Source organism: Gorilla gorilla, chromosome 13, assembly GCF_029281585.2.
Source record: "Gorilla gorilla gorilla isolate KB3781 chromosome 13, NHGRI_mGorGor1-v2.1_pri, whole genome shotgun sequence".
NCBI lineage: Eukaryota > Metazoa > Chordata > Mammalia > Primates > Hominidae > Gorilla > Gorilla gorilla.
In genome coordinates, this window is record NC_073237.2 from 125,148,241 (window position 1) to 125,167,130 (window position 18,890).

At 49.7% G+C, this 18,890-nt stretch overlaps 1 protein-coding gene and 1 long non-coding RNA gene across 7 annotated transcripts in view; one reads left to right on the forward strand and one right to left on the reverse strand.

The window, feature by feature from the left end:
* ZER1 (zyg-11 related cell cycle regulator) overlaps nt 1–10,467 on the reverse strand; it is a 41,438-nt gene extending 30,971 nt beyond the window's left edge. For 2 of the 6 annotated variants that reach the window (XM_055351277.2, XM_004048701.5), the window contains exon 1: nt 9,799–9,915. The gene's annotated coding sequence lies outside the window, so the exon portion shown is untranslated. Of the gene's footprint in view, nt 1–9,141; nt 9,929–10,333 lie in introns of those variants that run through there. The other 4 variants (XM_019033174.4, XM_004048702.5, XM_019033175.4 and 1 more) reach the window with 4 other exon arrangements.
* LOC129524709 (uncharacterized) lies at nt 9,450–18,534 on the forward strand. Its single transcript, XR_008668581.2, has 2 exons — nt 9,450–9,532; nt 18,238–18,534. It is a non-coding gene; the product is annotated as an uncharacterized lncRNA (long non-coding RNA).
* The last annotated feature ends 356 nt before the right edge of the window (nt 18,535–18,890 follow it).

Below are 18,890 nucleotides of genomic sequence, written 5' to 3' on the forward strand. Positions count from 1 at the left end.
TGGTGGTTATGACCCCACCTTTTTTTTCTTTTTTCAGAGTCTTGCTCTGTCACCCAGGCTGGAGTGCAGTGGCACCATCTCAGCTCACTGCAACCTCTGCTTTCCAGGTTCAAGTTATTCTCCTGCCTCAGCTTCCTGAGTACCTGGGACTACAGGCGCCTGCCCCTACACCCGGCTAATTTTTGTATTTTTAGTAGAGACGGGGTTTTGCTATGTTAGCCAGGCTGGTCTCGAACTCCTGAGCTCAGGTGATCCACCCACCTCGGCCTCCCAAAATGGTGGAACTACAGTCATGAGCCACCGTGTCCAGCCCTATGACCCCATAATTTTTTTTTTTTTTTTTTTTTTTGAGACAGAGTCTCGCTCTGTCACCCAGGCTGGAATACAGTGGTGCGATCTCGACTCACTGCAAGCTCCGCCTCCCGGGTTCACGCCATTCTCCTGCCTCAGCCTCTCAAGTAGCTGGGACTACAGGCGCCTGCGACCACGCTCGGCTAATTTTTTATATTTTTAGTAGAGATGGGGTTTCACCATGTTAGCCAGGATGGTCTCGAACTCCTGACCTTGTGATCTGCCCGCCTCAGCCTCCCAAAATGTTGGGATTACAGGCGTGAGCCACCACGCCCAGCTGACCCCATCTTATAGAGGAGGAAACTCAAGGTCAAACAGAGGGAGCTGTGTAAACTAGGACTGGAACCTGGTCTCCTGGAATCCCTCACAACATCTCTTAGAGCAAGCTTGTCCAACCTGTGGTCCATGGGCTGCATGTGGCCCAGGACAGCTTTGAATGCAGCCCAACACAAATTTGTAAACTTTCTTAAAACATTATGACATTTATGGACTTTTTTTTTTTTTTTAGCTCATCTGCTATTGTTAGTGTTGGTGTATTTTATGTGTGGCCCAAGAGAGTTCCTTTTCCGGTGTGGCCCAGGGAAGCTAAAAGATTGGACACCCCTGACTTAGAGGGTTCTGGAGTTCTGGGGCCCAGCATTGTCCCAGCTTCTGGGAGCCTCCCTCTGTGCCCATTTGTAAACCTTCCAGACTGCTCAGGAAATCCAGCGGGAAGCCACAGGGCACATTGGGCTTTGGAGTCAGCCAGTTCTGAGTTCAACTGTGGCACCACTGTCTACTGGGGACTGTGCGTGGATGGGCTGTGGATTCAGGCAGGCATAGCTCACATTTCAGCCTTGCTGCTCACAAGGAGACAAACTTGGGCAAGTGTCTCCACCTCTCTGTGCCTCAGTCACTTTTCCCCTAAAATAGAAGCAGCACAATACCTCATCCCCAGCACGGTGTGAAGATTCCATGGAATAATATCAAAAGGGCTGAGAACGGTGTCTGGCACGTAGTCATTGCTCAATAAAGACAACCGTTATTATTGTTGTTGTTATAATCATTACCTTCTTCTACCTCATCTGCCCTGGCTCCCAGCTCCGGGCCTGCGCTCCCCGGCCTGGGTCTCCCACAACAAGGCTCATTGTGTCAGCTGTCCCACTGGCAGCATGGCACCCTCGAGGGAAGGCACAAAAGCCAGGATGCCTGGGCCCCGGGCATGGCCTTCCTTTGCCTTCATTTGCTTCAAGATCTTCAAGAGCCCAGCAGCCTCTCTTGCCTGGGAAACTGGAACCAGAGGGAGCACTGCTGGCAGAGAGTCCCCACTCTTGGAAAGCAACTCTTTTCAAGCCCGCCGGAATTACAGCCAGCTTTCTGGCCTACTTGGTCCCCACTGACCCCCGACTCCAGCCAGCCTGGCCTCATCATTCACTGTCCTGGCAAAAGGCCCTCGGCACAGGTCACCTTCAGACCTTTGCCCAGTCTGTTCTCTTTCAACCAGGACCATCCAAATTCAACTAATTACTGCACTTTCTACTTTAAATACTGCCTTCTCCCCTCCCCTACCCAAATACAATCCATGTCCTTCCTCCAGGAAGTATCTCCTGGCCACTCCAGCCCACATGATCTTTGAACTCTCCTTTCACGTAGCTGATACCTATGGTCCCAGTGTCAAAGTTACTTCCTCTGGGAAGCCATGCTTGACCCACCAGGGTGTGCCTGCTGAGTCCCCCCACAGGCCCGATCTACCACAGCAACGAACACTTGGTACGATGTGGCTTTGATCATTCAGCATCCTTGATGGATGGCCAGGTCCATGAGGGCAAAACCAGGCTGTCCTGTTTGGTATCACATCCCTGGACCTGCTCACTCAGTCCCTGCTGAGCACTGGGGGTCCTTGGTGAGTGAGCCGGACGAGGTCCTTGACCACATGGAGCGTACTGGCTCCGGAGGGAGACAGATCCACCTACAGGGCCCACAAGCGCCTGTCGCGTAACTGGGACCAGTGTCTTGCAGGAGAAGGGGCCTGGGGCTCTGGGTGCCCAATCAGGGGACTTGCCCTGGACTGGGGAGTCAGAGCAGGTATCCTTAGAAGTGACATTTCAGGCCAGGTGTGGTGGCTCACACCTATAATCCCAAAACTTTGGGAGACTGAGGTACGTGGATCGCCTGAGGTCCAAAACATAAGCCAGGTAGATGGCGCCATTTGCTAGCCTCCCCTTAGCAGTGTTGACCTTGCCACTCAGGGCTGGAATGAGCTGGAAGAGGAAGCAGCCATCTTACATCCTGGCACAGAGACTGAAGGGCCCCAGGGCTACCATGCCCTGAGCCCCATCCAGCTGCGGGCCTGGCACCTGCCAGAGGTAGCCATCTCTACCTACTCCACTCTACCTACTCCATTCCTTAGGGATTGTCATTCTCAGGGCAGTCACAGGCCATCTGGAATTCCAGCAACTGAAGACGGAGGGAGCTCTGGTTATGACCGACCACCACACTGGGAGAACCCTGTGTCTTTCTCCATCCCTTTTCTTGCATGTTCTCTAATACTAGGTCTGTCATGAACATTCGACATCCTGGGGAATGAGGGAAGTGGGAGAGAAGAGAGAGAAAAACAGCACCAGCAGCAGCAGCAGCAGCAGCAGCAGCAGGCACCGCAGCACCACGTCCATGTTGGCTGCTTCCAGATGTGGTCCTAAGCTCCTTACAGGCTTTACTCCCTCGAGTCTCTTACTTAACCGACAAAACATTTCCTAGTACCCTGTACTTGCAACTAATTAATCATTTACATAACAATTTGTCAACTGACACCCTCCTACTGCCTGTGAGCTCTGGGAGGACAGAAGCTGTATGCTTGCTTGCATGCCTGCATCCATGCACATGTACACATACACACACACACACACACACACACACACACACGTGCGCAAGCACGCACGCACCTGTATCCTTGGTGTCTGACTTCGGTGCCCAACTTATGCCTGGCGTTTAACAGAACAAAGGTTTGCTGTGGCTGGAATTACCTTACTCTAGTACTACAAGATAGAGATTATTACCCCATTTTCTGATGAAGATACTGACGCATACACAACTAAGCAGAAGCTTGCCTGAGATCACAAAACTGATGAGAGTGGGATGCAAACCTAAAGCAGACCCCCGCTTCTCACCAAATATTTGGTCTTCAGTCCATCCATCCAAACAATGGGAGGGAAAGAGAAACTGAAGTCTGGAGGTGGGAGCATGGGATCCCACCAGTGTCCTGATACCCAGAGGACAGAGAGGTTGGGGGAGCCAGAAGCTCTGAGCCTTGGAGCAGTACTCACCCTGTGAAATATTAACCTAGGAGCTGGGGGGAAAACCCAAACAAATGCCCTATTTACAGAGGCTAGACGCTTTCCAGGAGGCAGCAGATCAAGGGCCAGAGACTGGGGGTGTGAGGGGACTCACAGCAAGTGTGGGGATTTCCAGGTGGTCGGGAAACAGGTGAAAACCAGAGGCCACCTGGCTCTGAAAAGTCTGCAGAGATTAAATCTATGAGTTGGGTTATGTCAGAAAGATGCAGACACACAATGATTGGGGAGTGTGCCTCACAGCTAGGTGGCTGCTCATGATGCTGGAGACAGAGAGGCCTTGAGGAGGCTGCATTCGGCTAGTAATCAGACTGGTTGGGTTCTATTCTTGTAACCAAATGTATTAATGATCCTACCCATACTGAATACCAAGTATATACCAAGAATTCTGGCTGGGCACGGAGGCTCACGCCTCTAATCCCAGCACTTTGGGAGGCCAAGGCGGGCGGATCATGAGGTGAAGAGATCGAGACCATCCTGGCCAACATGGTGAAACCCTGTCTCTACTAAAAATACAAAAATTAGCAGGGCGTGGTGGCGGGTGCCTATAGTCCCAGCTACTCAGGAGGCTGAGGCAGGAGAATTGCTTGAACCCGGGAGGTGGAGGTTCCAGTGAGCCAAGATTGCACCACTGTACTCCAGCCTGGCAACAGAGCAAGATTCCATCTCAAAAACAAACAAACAAACAAACAAAAAAACTCTGTTAAGTATTTTATATGTGTTAATTAATTGAATTCTCTCAACACCCAACAAGGCAGGAGTTACCATCTACAACTTACAGAAAAGGCAGCTGGAAGGAAGGGGCTATGGCTATGCAATTTGCCAGAGACTATGGATCTGAACAGACAGATATGTACACAGGTAGTTCATTAGTTCAAGACGCAGTGTGTCAGGCTGGGCACAGTGGCCTACGCCTGTAATCCCAGCACTTTGGGAGGCCAAGGCAGGTGGATCACCTGAGGTCAGGAGTTCGAGCCCGGCCTGGCCAACATGGTAAAACTCCATCTCTATTAAAAATACAAAAATTAGCCAGGCATGGTGGCGGATGCCTGTAATCCCAGTTACTCAGGAGGCTGAAGCAGGAGAATCGCTTGAACCTAGGAGGCAGAGGTTGCAGTGAGCCGAGATTGCACCACTGCACTCCTGCCTAGGTGACAGAGCGAGATTCTGTCTCAGAAAAAAAAAAAAAAAGACCCAGTGTGTCCAGCTTTCCAAGCAGTTCGCATCAAAGCCACAGATAACTTATTTATTTATTTATTTATTTTTCTTTCTTTTTTTTTTTGAGATGGAATTTTGCTCTTGTTGCCCAAGCTGGAGTGCAATGGCATAATCTCGGCTCACTGCAGCCTCTGCCTCCTGGGTTCAAGCAATTCTCCTGCCTCAGCCAACCAAGTAGCTGGGATTACAGATGCCCGCCACCATGCCAGGCTAATTTTTGTATTTTTAGTAGAGACAGGGTTTTGCCATGTTGGCCAGGCTGGTCTGGAACTCCTGACCTCAGGTGACCCACATGCCTCTGCCTCCCAAAGTGCTGGGATTACAGGTGTGAGCCACTGCGGTCGGCCTATTTATTTATTTTTCTTTTAAGAGACAGGGTCTCACTCTGTCACCCAGGCTGGAGTGCAGTGGTACGATCTCAGCTCGCTGCAACCTCCACCTCTCACGTTCAAGCAATCTCCCACCTCAGCCTCTGGAGTAGCTGTGACTACAGATGTATACCAACAGACCTGGCTAATTTTTTTATTTTTTGTAGAGATGAGGGCTCACCATGTTGCCCAGGCTTGTCTCAAACTCCTGGGCTCAAGCGATACGCCCACCTCAGCCTCCCAAAGTGCTGGATTACAGGTGTGAGCCACCGCACCCAGCTGCCACAGACAACATTTTATCAATATGATAACACATTATCATTTTGTTTCCCAGATAAGGAAACAATGGTTGAAAGATGAGCAATGAGTTGGTCCTCCGGTAAGTGTGTGACCCTAAAGTTCGAGCCCCTTGCCATTATGCCATGGGGAGGGACCATTTCTCCAACCTCAGCTTTCCCTTCTGTTCCACGAGCCTCCGCCGCTTCCTTACAACTCAGGCACTGAGCTCACATGATCCAGTACTGCTGGTAACCACTCCGTGGCATATGTCATTTTTTGGCCACAGCATTGAAAGCTTCCTGAGGGCAGGGACCCTATGTGATTTCTGGGGTCTCCATTACAGAGTATGTGAGTGGCTCAATGCCAGTGACAGCGCCTCAGCTCCACAAGATCCCCAGCCTCAATATTTATCAAGGTCCTTACCTGTCAGCATGTTGCGAGTGGCACACGCTGTGTTGCGCGTGTTGTGAACAGGGTTGCTGAGGAGATGCCATGAAAGGATGGCAGGAAGGTGGTAACCATTAATTATGAAGAGTGATGTTCCTGAGAATAATGCTTCAAGAGACCCTTCTGCATCTCTGAAGCTGGAAAGTCAGTTTCAGCGATTGCGCCAGATATAAGACAGTGGTCCACAAATAGATAACCAGACAGGGGTCTCTGCACTCACCTCTCAGGACTCCAGAACAGATGAGGTACTGAAGCCAAGCAAAAAAACCGGAGTGCCAAGAGCAGTCTTCCAGCTAGTGGGCCCCCAAAACGTGTCTGCATAATCCTGGTGGTACTAATGATAATACCTTTGTAGAGAGCTTCAGAACACACCTAATTCTTTCACAAGCTGTGTCTCATTTCATCCTCCCAACAGCCTTTAGAGATAGTCGGAGGCAAGGGAAGGCCATTATTCTTAATCTACAGATAGGAAAACTGAGGCCCAGAGAGGGGATGGAAACTGCCTAACTCACACGGCAAGCCAACAGCAGAGCCGGGATTTGAACCAGGTCCGCAGGTCACCAGCCTGGGGTTCTACCCACAACAGCCTACCCCAACATGCTGGCTCTCAGCTCCTAAGTGCTCTGACCTTTCATTTTCAAATCCTCTGGCCCAGTTGCCCTGCTCAGCCTGTGTCCCAGGCCTGAGGATATAGTCCGGGCTTGGGGTGTAAGGAGGGAGATCAACTGTGGTTCTGCTTCCTATAAAGCAGGCTGGAAAGTCTCAGCCTCTGCCGGGCACTTCGGATCACCAGCCTCTACCCGTAGATCAGCCACGCACACTCCAACCACATATCTAGGCCCAGCATACACTGCCCCTCCCCACCTGTCTCCAAGTCACATTCATTTCAACACCCTCATTTTGCCTATTTTACGTGGTAGAATGGAAATTTGCTGGGCTCATTTTAATTCTTTTTTTTTAGAGATAGGGTTTCCCTATGTTCTCCAGACTGGTCTCAAACTCCTGGCCTCAAGCGATCCTCCCAAAGCGCTGGAAGTGCTGGGCTCTTTTTTAAAAGTCCCCATCACCCTCCGCTGCTGTCAGAAAAGCCAGGGCCAAGCTAACGTCTTCCCTGAAGAATATATTAACCCAGTTACCTCTGAGGGGTGTCAAGAAGTTTCTGTCTTGCTTTCCCCAATATTTCCTCAAATCCTACTAGTTGATGGAGGCAGCTAGAGCTGGTGACACCATCAGCTAGTGCTAAAACGAACGGCTCTGAGGCAGATATACATGCCCACATTCCTCATCATCACATCATCCTCATCAGCGTGACCGCTATGTATTGAGCACTTTGTGTGAAATACTGCATTAAGCACTTCAGCCCATGATTTTATCTAATCCAACAGCCCTATTTTCTTTTCTTTTCTTTCTTTCTTTTTGAGACGGAGTTTCGCTCCTGTCGCCCAGGCTGGAGTGCTGCAGTGGCGTGATCTCAGCTCACTTCAACCTCCACCTCCCAGGTTCAAGCGATTCTCCTGCCTCAGCCTCTCCAGTAGCTGGGATTACAGGCATGCGTCACCACACCCGGCTAATTTTTGTATTTTTAGTAGAGATGGGGTTTCACCATGTTGGCCAGGCTGGTCTCGAACTCCTGACCTCAGGTGATCCACCTGCCTCCCAAAGTGCTGGGATTACAGGTGTGAGCCACCACACCCAGCCTGCTGTATTTTCCAGATGAGAAGATTGAGGTGGAAAAAGGTCCCATGCCCACATTCTCACAACCAGGACGCAGCGGCATAACTTAACTTGATTTAATCGCAGTTCTCTGTGACCATGATTCTTTGTATTTGTTCCATCAATGGTCATTACAAAGATGGAAGAAGGGTACTTACAACAGAAGCCCCAAGCACAATGGCCATTTGTCATCTAAAACAAATCTGTATTTTCTCCAACCACCAGACACTTCAACAAGTACGGTTCTGAAAGGGTGTCCCATTAGACACCCTGTGACCCTGCATCACAAGGACAGCCCCTGATGTCTTCCCCACCTTTTTCTGGTCCCCACTGTTCTCTGACTTTCTTGCCAACCACTCTTCCCTTTCTTCGACCTGCTCCAGTCCCCCCATCCTCCCACTGTTTCTTTCTTTTTTTTGAGACAGAGTCTCGCTCTTGTCACCCAGGCTGGAATGCAATGGGCACAATCTCGGCTCACTGGAACCTCCACCTCTCAGGTTGAAACGATTCTCCTGCCTCAGCCTCCTGAGTAACTTGGATTACAGACATGAGCCACCACGGCCAGCTAATTTTTTTTTTGGTACTTTTAGTAGAGATGGGGTTTCACCATGTCGGCCAGGCTGGTCTTAAACTCCTGACCTCAGGTGATCCGGCTGCCTCAGCCTCCCAAAGTGCTGGGATTACAAGCGTGAGCCCTTGTGCTGTTTCTTCAAATCACCAGGCATATGACCACAGGACCTTTGCATTTGCTGCGGAATGCTCTGCCACAACAGAACTACCTGGCTTGCTCCCTCACTTATCTCTGCTCAAAGGTCACCTTACTAGAGACCTTCCCTGAACACCCTCTATAAAATGACAACTCCCAACTCCTTCCCCATGGTCCTTCCTTCTCTATTTTTCTCCAAAGCACTTATTACCTCCTTACATATCATGTTTATTATTTGCTGAATGAACAAATGAACCAAAGTAGCGAGGCCCTTCACCCCTGGCCACCACTTTCTGCTCTAAGTATAGCCTCCCATGACCCTTTTCAAAGCTATGCTCTTATGCTCATCCTAACCAGTTTGAAGTCTGAAGAGAAACATTCTGTGAAAGATCATATATGGAAGGATTTTCCCAAGACATCAGACATTCCATTCCCCTCCCCCTTAAAAATCAAATGCACTAGCTGAGCGCGGTGGCTCATGCCTGTATTTCCAGCACTTTTGGAGGCTGGAGCAGGCAGATCACTTGAGCCCAGCAGTTCGAGACCAGCTTGGGTAACATAGTGAGACCCCATCTCTATTTAAAGAAAAACAAAACAAAACAAAACGAATGGACTGACAAACACAGGCAAAGACTAGAAATCTTGGGCTCTTTCGGTCAAAGAGCAGCCAAGACAAGTTCCACCCAGAGAGCTATAGTGGCCAGCACAGTCAGTTTCACTATCAACTCACCTGTCGGGCTCCCTTGGCCCTCCGGTTGCAACCTCACCCTGTTGGATTTCCCTATACTTTGTGTCATCCCTTTTGGGAGCTGATCCAGAATCCAAGTCGTCCTTGAGCTTCTAAGCACTTCTCTGGGGGAACTTAAGCTCATCCAACAGGTAGGAGGGGCAGAGGGTGGCCCTTTCAGCCCTACACCGATCCCCCATCTTGTAGGGGCAAACGACAGAGCGTCATTTTCTTTCTGGAGGAAGGGAGCTCAGTTTTAAAGACACGATTCTCAGACCTGGCGGCAGGGATAGAGAAAGGAACCCTCCCACCACTGGCGGAGATGGACCTCAGAGAGTGGTTGCAGCGGCGATGCTTAGGCCCCGTAGGCAGGAGGCGGAGGAGGAGGACGCAGGTACGTCCCTTGGCCCGGGGTCCGGGACCTACCCTGGATGGGGCTGCCCTCAGCGTCGGGAAGCGGACGTGATGCTTCGCAGGCGAGGAGGAGCAGAGAATGCAGCCCGGGAGAATCCGGGGCCAGAGCACCTCAGGAGGTTGGGGATCTCGTCAGGCTAGAGCCGGGGTCCAGGGGAGACGGGGGTCGGCGGGGCGGAGCTTGGGATCCCGGGGACGGGAGCTCCGGGAGGGAGGGGGTCGCGACGGGGACCCCGTGGCGGTTACCTTGCCCTTAGGGCTGCCGGCGGGGCTGAGGCTCCTGGGCCCGGCCCCTCCCCCGATCCGGCTCCTACGGCTCGGAGCCTGCAGCCGCCGCCGCCTCCGCTGTCAACAAACCCGGGGCGCGTCACTTCCGGGGCCGCCCCTTAGCAACAGCGATCGGGTTCCCCCGACCCGTCCCGCGGCTAACGCGGGCGGCGGCGGCAGAAGGTTCCGGGGACCGGCGGGCAGCTCCTTTCCCGGGCCCGGCACGTTACGCCGGTGGAGGAGGCCGCGGGATGCCCCCCCAGGCCACCCGAGAGAACGCGTCATTCAGGGCATTCCCTGGCCTCCGAGGGGCCTGTTCGTGGGACCCTAGGATCGGTGCCCGCCCTGGCGCTGCGGTTCACCTGAGCCCAACACTGCTGAAGGGCAGGACTGACTCTGGGCGCCAGCCCCCTCCATCCAGTGCCCTGTTGAACATGTCTTGCGTTCTCCACGGGTGGCTCACACTCGCGTGTCAACCCGCAGTCATCACCGTCCCCCAAAAGGTGCTCCTAACCTCCATCTAGGGCATGCGCCACCAGGCAACCGAGCTTCCAAATGGGAAATTGGGCGGCGACCTCGGCCCCTACATTTTCCTGGGCCCCTCGTCCAGTCTCCAAGTCCTAAGGATCCTGTCAAACCAGTTCCTTCCGGCCTAGCGCAGTGGCTCACGCCTGTAATCCCAGCACTTTGGGAGGCCGAGGCACGCGGATCACCTGAGGTCAGGAGTTCGAGACCAGCCTGGCCAACATGGTGAAACGCCGTCTTTACTAAAAATACAAAATTTAGCCGAGCGTGGTGGTGCGCGCCTCTAATCCCAGCTACTCAGGAGACTGAAGCAGGAGAATCGTTTGAACCCAGGAGGCAGAGCTTGCAGTAAGCTGAGATCGCACCACTGCACTCCAGCCTGGGCGACAGAGGAAGACTCCATCTCAAAACACCATCATTTCTTCTCTGGATTTCTCTTTTTTTTTTTTTTTTTTTTTTTTGAGAGACGGAGTTTCTCTCTCTTGTTGCCCAGGCTGGAGGGCAATGGCCCTCAGCTCACTGCAGACTGCCCGGGTTCAAGCAATTCTCCTGCCTCAGCCTCCAAGTAGCTGGGATTACAGGCGCCTACTATCACATCTGGCTAATTTTTGTATTTTTAGTAGAGATGGGGTTTCGCCATGTTGGGCAGGCTGGTCTCAAACTCTTGACCTCAGGTGATGCGCCCACCTCAGCCTCCCAAAGTGCTGGGATTACAGGCGTGAGCTACCACACTCTAGCTAGATGCTCCTTTCTTGAGGAACCCTTTCTTGACAGGTGCCTCACTTCCATTCCAAGAACTAACTTTGTGGATTTCTTTTTTCTTGCATAGTACCTTTTAATCTTTGACCAGCTACAACTATGTTCGTACAGTCTTGAATCCTTAAAAAAGCTGTTGGGCTTGGCACAGTGACTCACAACCTATAATCTCAGCAGGTGGGGTTGTCGAGGCTGAGGCTTGAGCCCAGGAGTTGGAGATCAGCCTGGGCAACATAGGGAGACCCCATTTCTTTTTTTCTTTTTTTCTTTTTTTTTTTTGGTTGTCTGTGCTGTTTTTTTTATTTTATTTTTTTTATTTTTATTTTTATTTATTTTTATTTTTTATTGATCATTCTTAGGTGTTTCTTGCAGAGGGGGATTTGGCAGGGTCACAGGACAATAGTGGAGGGAAGGTCAGCAGACAAACAAGTGAACAAAGTTCTCTGGTTTTCCCAGGCAGAGGACCCTGCGGCCTTCTGCAGTGTTTGTGTCCCTGGGTACTTGAGATTAGGGAGTGGTGATGACTCTTAACGAGCATGCTGCCTTTAAGCATCTGGTTAACAAAGCACATCTTGCACCGCCCTTAATCCATTCAACCCTGAGTGGATACAGCACATGTTTCAGAGAGCACAGGGTTGGGGGTAAGGGGGAGACCCCATTTCTACAGAAATTAGCAGGGCATGGTGGTGCGCATCTGTAGTCCCAGCTACTCGGGAGGCTGAAGTTGGAGGATTGCTTGAGCCCAGGAGGTGGAGGTACGGTTTTATGCTCCTTAAGATGGACATCATCAGAGAGACAATAACAAATGTTGAAGAGGATATGGCTAGATGGGAACTCTCATATTAACACATTGCTTGGGCCAGGCGTCGTGGCTCAAGCCTGTTATATGAGCACTTTGGAAGGCCAAGGCAGGCAGATCACGAGGTCAAGAGTTTGAGACCAGCTTGGCCAACATGGTGAAACCCCGTCTCTACTAAAAATACAAAAATTAGCTGGGCATAGTGGCGCACGCCTGTAATCCCAGCTACTTGGGAACTTGGGAGACTGAGGCAGGAGAATCGCTTGAACCTGGGAGGCAGAGTTTGCAGTGAGCCAAGATTGTGCCATTGCACTCCAGCCAGGGCAACAGGAGTGAAACTCTGTTTCACAAGAAAAAAAAAAAAGCCCAGTTTGGTGGCTCACGCCTGTAATCCCAGCACTTTGGGAGGCTGAGGTGGCCTGATTGCCTGAGCTCAGCAGTTCGAGAACAGCCTGGGCAACACGGTGAAACCCTGTCTTTACTAAAATATAAAATTTAAAAAAATTATCCAGGTGTGGCAGCATGTGCCTATAGTCCCAGCCACTCTGGAGGCTGAGGCAGGAGAATTGCTTAAACCCCGGGGGCGGAGGTTGCAGTGAACGGAGATCACGCCGCTGCACGCCAGCCTGGGCAACATTGTGAGACTCTGTCTCAAACAAAAGAAAAAGAAAGAAAACAGAAAACAAATAGGAAATAAGAAACAAATAACAGGCTGGGCGCGGTGGCTCATGCCTGTAATCCCAGCACTTTGGGAGGCCGAGGCGGGCAGATCACGAGGTCAGGAGATCGAGACCATCCTGGCTAACATGGTGAAACCCGGTCTCTACTAAAAATACAAAAAAATTAGCCGGGCGTGGTGGCGGGCGCCTGTAGTCCCAGCTACTCGGGAGGCTGAGGCAGGAGAATGGTGTGAACCTGGGAGGCGGAGCTTGCAGGGAGCCAAGATGGCGCCACTACACTCCAGCCTGGGCAACAGAGCGAGACTCCGTCTCAAAAAAAAAAAAAAAAAGAAACAAATAGCAAAATGGGCTTAGATTAAACCAGGAAAATAATCACAGTGAATGTAAAGGTCTAAACACTTCAAGTAAAAGGCAGTTTGTCACATTGCATAGAAAAGCAAGCCCCAGGCTCATGTCTGTAATCCCAGCACTTTGGGAGGCTGAGGTGGGCGGATCACTTGAGGCCAGGAGTTTGAGACAAGATGGACAACATAGTGAAACACTGTCTCTACTAAAAATACAAAAAAAAAAAAATTAGCCAGGCGTAGTGGCATCTGCCTGTAGTCCCAGCTACTTGGGAGGCTGAGGCCAGACCGGGTGACAGAGCAAGACTCTTGTCTCAAAAAAAAAAAAAAAAAAAAAAAAAGAAAGTAGGAAGGAAGGAAAGAGAGAGAGAGAGAAAGAGGGAAAGAGAGAAAGACAAGAAAGGAAAAAAAGAGAGAGAAAGAAAGAAAGAAGGGAAGGAAGGAAAGAGGGAAAGAGAGAAAGGAAAGAAAAGGAAAGAAAGAAAGGAGGAGAAGAAGAAGAGAGAGAGGGAGGGAGGAAGGAAGGAAGGGAAAGAAGGAAGGAGAGAGAGAGAGGAAAAGAGAGAAAGAAAAGAAAAAGGAAGGAAAAGAGAGAGAAAGAAAAAAGAAAGAGAGAGAGAAAGAAAGAAAAAAGAAAAGAGCGAGCTGGGCAGAGCAGCTCACACTTGTAATCCCAGCACTTTGGGAGGCTGAGGTGGGCAGATCACCTGAGGTCAGGAGTTCACGACCATCCTGACCAACATGGAGAAAACCCATCTCTACTAAAAATACAAAATTAGCCGGGCATGGCGGCGCATGCCTGTAATCCCAGCTACTCAGGAGGCTGAGGTAGGAGAATTTCTTGAACCCGGGAAGCGGAGGTTGCAGTGCGCTGAGATAGCATCATTGCATTCCAGCCTGGGCAACAAGAACGAAATTCCATCTCAAAAAAAAAAAAAAAATGGCTGGGCACAGTGGCTCATGCCTTCATGCCTGTAATCCCAGCACTTTGGGAGGCCAAGGCTGGTGGATCACGAGGTCAAGAGATCAAGACCATCCCTGGCCAATGTGGTGATACCCCGTCTCTACTAAAAATACAAAAATTACCTGGGTGTGGTGGTGCATGCCTGTAGTTCTAGCTACTTGGGAGGCTGAGGCAGGAGAATCACTTGAACCCAGAAGGCAGAGTTTGTGGTTAGCCAAGATGGCGCCAATGCGCTTCAGCCTGGGCAACATGAGCGAAACTCCATCTCAAAAAAAAAAAAAAAAGAGAAAGAAAAGAAAGAAAGACAAGCTCTCACTTTGGGAGGCTAAAGTGGGAGGGTCACTTGAATCCAGGAGTTTGAGACGAGCAAGGGAAATATAGTGAGATCCTGTCTCTACAAAAAATATAAAAATTAGTGAGGTATGGTGGCATATGCCTGTAGTCCCAGCTACTCAGGAGGATCTCTTGAACCCAGAGGGTTGAGGCTTTAGTAAGTCATGATGGTGCACTGCACTCCAGCCTGGGTGACAGAAGGAGACCCTGCCTCTAAAATTTTTACTTTTAAAAAAGCAAGCCCCAACAAAATGCTGCCTATAATAAACCCACATTAATTGTAAAGACAGAAATAGGTTCAAAGTAAGAGGCTGAAAAAAGATATAGTTTTGATATAGCAAGCCAAATTCAGCAGCATATTAAAATAGCAATATACTATGACCAAGTGAGATGTGGGAATGGGATTTATTGTTGGAATTCAAGGATGGTTCAACGTATGAAAATCAAGCACTGTAGGCTGGGCTCAGTGGCTTACGCCTGTAATCCCAGCAATTTGGGAGCCTGAGGCGGGCAGATCACCTGAGGTCGGGAATTTGAGACTAGCCTGGTCAATATGGTGAAACCCCGTCTCTACTAAAAATACAAAAATTAGCCAAGCATGGTGGCAGGTGGCTGTAGTCCCAGCTACTCGGGAGGCCAAGGCAGAAGAATCGCTTGAACCTGGGAGGTGGAGGTTGCAGTGCGCTGAGATGGAGCCACTGCACTCCAGCCTGGGTGACAGAGCAAGACTCCATCTCAAAAAAAAAAAAAAAATTCAGCCAGGCACCGTGGCTCATGCCTGTAATCCCAGCACTTTGGGAGGCCAAGGCAGGTGGATCACCAAGTCAGGAGTTCGAGACCAGCCTGACCAAGATGGTGAAACCGTCTCTACTAAAAATACAAAAATTAGCCGGGCATGGTGGCAGGTGTCTCTAATCCTAGCTACTTGGGAGGCTGAGGCAGGAGAATCACTTGCACCTGGGAGGCAGAGGTTGCAGTAAGCAGAAATCAGGCCACCGCACTCTAGCCTGGGCAACAGAGCAAGACTCTGTCTCAAAAAAAAAAAAAAAAAAAAGAGAAAAGAAAACCTTAAATAATGCACAAAAATTTATTAAAGCCAATAAATGAATTTAGCAGAGTTGCAAGATACAAAAGCAACACACAAAAATCAGTTGCATTTCCATATACTTTAAAAAAAATCTGAAAAAGAATTTAATAAAACCAATTCCATTTGCAAGAGCATCAAAAAGAATAAAATAGAATAAATTTAACCAAGGATGTAAAAGACTTGTACACTGAAAACCACAAAACATTGCTAAACAAAATTAAAGAATACCTAACTAGGCTGGGTGCAGTGGCTCACACCTGTAATCCCAGCACTTTGGGAGGCCGAGGGTGGCAGATCAACTGAGGTCAGGAATTCAAGACCAGCCTGGCCAACATGGTGAAACCCCATCTCTACTAAAAATACAAAAATTAGCCAGGCATAGTGGCAGATGCCTTTAATCCCAGCTACTCGGGAGGCTGAGGCAGGAGAATCACTTGAACCCAGGGGGCAGAGGTTGCAGTGAGCCAAGATTGTACCACTGCATCCCAGCCTGGGCAACAGAGCAAGACTCTGTCTCAAAAAAAAAAAAAAAAAATCCCTGCTGGGCGTGGTAGCTCACATCTGTAATCCCAGCATTTTGGGAGGCCGAGGTGGACAGATCACGAAGTCAGGAGTTCGAGACCAGCCTGGCCAACATGGTGAAACCCATTCTCTACTAAAAATACAAAAATTAGCTGGGCATGGTGGCACACCTGTAGTCCCAGCTACTCGGGAGGCTGAGGCAGGAGAATCGCTTGAACCGGGATGCAGAGGTTGCAGTGAGCCAAGATCACGCCATTGCACTCCAGCCTGGGAGACAGGGTAAGAGTCTGTCTCAAAACAAACAAACAAACAAACAAACCCAATGGTGGTTTTTGAAATACAGAAAAATTCATTCTCATATTCAGATGGAATCTCAAGGAACCCTTAACAGCTGAAACAAACTTGAAAAAGAACAAAGAGAACTCACATGCAAATCAAAACCACAGTGAGAGGCCACTTCTCACCTACTAGGATGAGTATCATTTAAAAAAAGAGAGCTGGAGTGATGGCTCACACCTGTAATCCCAGCACTTTGGGAGGCTGAGGTGGGTGGATCACCTGAGATTGGGAGTTCGAGACCAGCCTGACCAATGTGGAGAAACCCCGTCTCTACTAAAAATACAAAATTAGGCCGGGTGTGGTGGCTCACGCCTGTAATCCCAGCACTTTGGGAGGCTGAGGCAGGTGGATCACAAGGTCAGGAGATCGAGACCATCCTGGCTAGCACGGTGAAACCCCGTCTCTACTAAATATACAAAAAATTAGCTGGGCGAGGTGGCGGGCGCCTGTAGTCCCAGCTACTTGGGAGGCTGAGGCAGGAGAATGGCGTGAACCCGGGAGGCGGAGCTTGCAGTGAGCTGAGATCACGCCACTGCACTCCAACCTGGTCGACAGAGCAACACTCCATCTCAAAAAAAAAAAATTAGCCAGGCATGGTGGCGCATGCTGTAATCCCCGCTACTCGGGAGGTTGAGGCAGGAGAATCGTTTGAACCCAGGAGGCGGAGATTGCAGTGAGCAGAGAATGCACCATTGCACTCCAGTCTGGGCAACAAAAGCGAAACTTCGTCTCAAAATAAAATTAAAAAAGGAGTCATGGTGGCTCATGGCTGTAATCCCAGCACTTTGGGAGGCCAGGGCAGGCAGATAACATGAGCTGAGGAGTTCAAGACCAGCCTAGGCAACATGGTAAAAATGCATCCCTACAAAAAATAAAAAATTAGCCAGGCGTGGTGGCACGTGCCTGTGGTCTGAGCTACTTGGGAGGCTGAAGTGGGAGGATTGCTTGAGCCTAGGAGGCAGAGCTTGTAGTGAGATGAGACTGTGCCACTGCACTCCAGCCTGGGTGGCAGAGTAAGACCCTGTCTCAGAGAAAAAGAAAAAAAAAAGCTTTATTAGCAATAACAAGAGATTGGAATCACAAGGGATTGGTTAATAAGAAGTTAAAAAAAAAAACTCTAAAGAATATGGGAGTAGCAGATACGAGGAGCAGATAATGCCCCTTGGGGTAAGATATAGCTCTTAAAGAAATGGACTTCCCCAGAGATCCAGACCTTGTTAGAAAGACAAGGCAACTGGGCGCAGTGGCTCACGCCTGTAATCCCAGCACTTTGGGAGGCCGAGGAGGGTGGATCACGAGGTCAGGAGATCGAGACCATCCTGGCCAACATGGTGAAACCTCGTCTCTACTAAAAATACAAAAAATGGGGCTGGGCGCGGTGGCTCACGCCTGTAATCCCAGCACTTTGGGAGGCCAGTGAGGGCAGATCACGAGGTCAAGAGATTGAGACCATCTGGCTAACACAGTGAAACCCTGTCTGTACTAAAAATACAAAAAATTAGCCAGGTGTGGTGGAGGGCGCCTGTAGTCCCAGCTACTCAGGAGGCTGAGGCAGGAGAATGGCATGAACCCGGGAGGTGGAGCTTGCAGTGAGCCGAGATCGCACCACTGCACTCCAGCCTGGGTGACAGAGCAAGACTCCATCTCAAAAAAAAAAAAAAAAAAAAAAATTAGCTGGGCCTGGTGGCACGTGCCTGTAGTCCCAGCCACTTGGGAGGCTGAGGCAGGAAAATCGCCTGAACCCGGGAGGTAGAGGTTGCAGTGAACTGAAATTGTGCCACTGCACTCCAGCCCGGTGACAGCAAGACTCTGTCTCAAATAAAGAGAAAGGACAAGGCTGTGGCTCACTGAATGGTAGCAAAGTCATGGTGATGCTGCACTGATGAAACTTTCTGGAAATTCTACATTTGAAACTTGCTGGAAATCAGCTGTGGTGTCATGTTGAAACCAACCCAATTGTCCCACAGAACTGATATTTATGGTTTTTTTTAAATAAATGTAGAAGTTGACCTTCATGAGTCTTGAAACGTGAAAATGTTACACTTGTCTTATCTGAATTTATTTCTCAGGAAACCAACTATCAGGCCTCCCAGATAGTATCAAGGAACTGAAACTTCCCAGATCACAGCATATGTACAATGAGACACCAGACCCTTCACTGGTCATGATTACCTGACCACCTGCCACCTGCTTCCTGCTGAACAACTCTTCTTTCTTATCCTCCCCTAATTCCTGTTTTCCTGTATGTAGCTACATTTCTTTTCTGCTGTATAAACTCCTAATTTTAGTTGGTCACGGAGATGGATTTGAAGCTGATCTCCCACCTCCATGGCTGCAGTACCTGATTAAAGCTTTCTTTCCTGGCAGTACTGGTTGTCTCAGTGATTGGCTTTCTGTGCAGCCAGCAGCAAGACCTAGACAAAACCCCTGGTGTTTTGGTAATAATGTCACAGAACTTGCCAGAAATCAGCCATCTAAGGTTCTTGGGAAAGCTATTTACAGGAAAGTGTCCCACCAGAGGCTCCTTTCTGAAAATAATGCCAGAGAAGAGTGTTGGGAGACGTTCCTGGCTACTGGCAATGAAGTAGTAGGCAGGTGCTGGACAAGCCCCTTGTTCTGCAGAAGCCTGTCTACCAAGCACACTAGAATTGGAAAGGAAAGACCATTCCATGCAGGAAAAATAGTTAAAAGTCCCAAATCCATTTTCTCAGAGCAGGAAATG